Genomic DNA, 2,607 nt, shown 5'->3' on the forward strand with positions numbered 1-2,607 from the left:
GGCCGATGGCGCGGGCGATGTCCCCTCTGCACCCCAGGATTGCCAACAGTCCCCTGGGGTGACCCTTCTTGGATGGGGACTGACCAGACTGACCCCCCAAAACCTCAGGACTTCACAGGCACCGGTGAAAACTCGCGGGGGCTCGGAACGCCTCCATGTGCAGATTTGGCTGCCCCTGAGAGGGATAAACGCGCTGCTGGTGCTGGGGAGGGTGAATCGCTGCTGCTCCTTCTCTGACTCCTGGGAAATGGCTCATCCTCATCCTCGGGGAGGTGCCAAAGCAGCAGAAATCGGGAGCTGTGGGTCACTCCCGGGTGCTGCAGGCAGGTGGGAGCCCGGGACACCCGGAGCAGCTCGGCGCAGGCAGATCCTGCTGCAGCCCTTCAAAGCGCAAARTGTGTTTATTCCTGGGATATCGCCTTTCCGGCAGGAAGGACGGCCACTGCCAAGGTTTTTATTGGATCCCAGTGAAAGGAATTGAGAGAGTCTCGTGCTTGTTGTCTTTCCCTGCACCCGCAGTGGTTAAGGAGGATTTTTACCTTCCAGTGGGAAGGAGGGACGCAGGGATTTGGCATCCAGCACCGTGCTGATGCAGTTTCAAACGCGTTGCCTTGTCTCCTGGGCCGGAGGCATCAGGAGGGGTCGGGGCTGGAAAAGCACGGACAGGGGTTTGGAAGAAGTTGAAAGAACCYGGACTCCGTGGGGCTCAAAGTATGTGGAAAGTGTTGCTTGAGCTGCTCTGCTCCGAGCGGGGCTGGGGCAGGGGATTCCACACGTCCCGGCTTGGACAAGGTTCTCACTGTTCTTGGAGGGAATTTAGAGGCTGAAGTTTTGAAGATCAGGCACCGTGGTTTGGTTGCTTCAGCGTGTCAGGGATGCGACTCCAGGGCTGGTACTGGAGCTCCTGGAGACGAAAATTTCTTCATTTAGGGTTCATCCGGTGAAAGGAGGTGGCTGAGCCCTGTACACTGAGGTTTTTTGSGGTGTCCCTGTGCGGTGCTGCGTTGGGTGTGTCTGAGACAAGGAGTCTCCTCTCCCTTGTGTGAATGCCCAGGGAGAGCTCCAGCCTGGAGACTCGACCCCTCAGAAAGAGGGAATCCCTCTCCTGCTCTCGCAGTGCTGAAAACGGGGGGCCCGCTCGCCCTCTGGGTGTTCGGGAGGGTTCCCTGGGTGTTTGGGAGGGTTCCCTGGGGGTCTGGGAGGGTTCCCTGGGTGTTCGGGAGGGTTCCCCGGGTGTTTGGGAGGGTCCCCTGGATGTTCGCGAGGGTTCCCCGGGTATTTGGGACGGTTCCCGGCTGTGCCGATGCTCGCAGGATCTCCGAGCGGATACTGGACACAGCAGTTTCCTGTTGCTCTTCCAGCCTCAGCTGCAGAATCTGGGACCGGCACAGAATCAGAGAATATTTGGAGTGGGAAGGATCACTGAGTYCAGCTCTTGGCCCTGCACAGGGCACCCCCAGGACAATCCCACCCTGTCCTTGAGCCCCTTCCCCAAAGGCTCCTTCAGCCGGGGATGTCCTGGGCAGGGAAAATCCTGCTCAGTGGAAAAATGAAGGGAAATAAAAAAAAGAGATGGAAATACACGTGATACCTCATTGTCTCTTTTGCTAGCAGGATGACGCGGGTCTCCAGGGATTTGGGGTGCCACAGCTCATCCCCGGTGCCAAGGTGGGGGGTGGCCACTGAAGAGCCCTTGGGGCCACTGTCCTTGTCCTTGTCCCTGCCTGGGCGGAGGCACGAGCAGGGGACCAGCCTGGGGTTGTGCTGAGCAGCATCCCCGCTCCCCGCGCCCACGGCCAGCCGTATTTATTTGGAGARAGGAGCAAATTTCTTTTCCCCTCCAGGAACTATTGGTCCTGGAGAGAAACCGCATTCCCAGCGTTGCCTTGTCGTCCTTCCATGACCCTTCTCCTCCGCTCCCTGGCACGGGGTCTTGCAGACTTCATTGCCGGCTTTTGATCTCTTTTGATTTGACGCTGCAGCCTCGGAGAAGCCGAGCCCCGGGCGGACGAGAGGGCTGGAGTCAGGAGAGAGGCAGCGGGGACTGGGAGGGGGGAACGGGAAGAAAAATATTGAACTTAGTGTGAAAAGCAGTGAAGCAAACAGGGAAGCCAAGGGGGACGAGTGTTAACGGCAGAGCGAGGGCTGGGAGGGGACAGAGCAGCGTGACCAGGGAATGAACTGKGAGAGTTTGTGCCGGGAGCTCCTCCGCGGCGCGGGGTCCCCCACAGGCACTGGGGGAGCACAGAACCCCCGTACGCAGAAGATCTGGGGGATCCACGCGTGTGTCCCCAGCCTGGACACTGCACCCTGCGCTTGTCACAGCCGGGATGTCACAGCGTGGCCATAAGGACCCTGACCCGCGTGGCTCTGAGCCACGCAGGGCTGCAGCTCGGGCCGGGGGTGGGAAGCGCTCGGAACCTCCGGGAGGAGCGCAGAGCCCCCGCTCCGGTACCCGGGACCGTCGCTCTTGGTCCTGCGGGACCCGCGGGGCTCCGGCTCCTGCCGCGGGGGTCCCGCTGTGCCCACGAGGGTCCAGCCCTGCCCCGTGCCGTGTCCCCCGCTCGTCCACGCCGGTGCCGCCGGGGGGCCGAGCCGCTGGCCTCG

This window comes from Malurus melanocephalus, unplaced genomic scaffold (assembly GCF_030028575.1).
Source record: "Malurus melanocephalus ecotype Western Australia unplaced genomic scaffold, MMel_1.1 scaffold_1164, whole genome shotgun sequence".
In the NCBI taxonomy this organism is placed as follows: Eukaryota; Metazoa; Chordata; class Aves; order Passeriformes; family Maluridae; genus Malurus; species Malurus melanocephalus.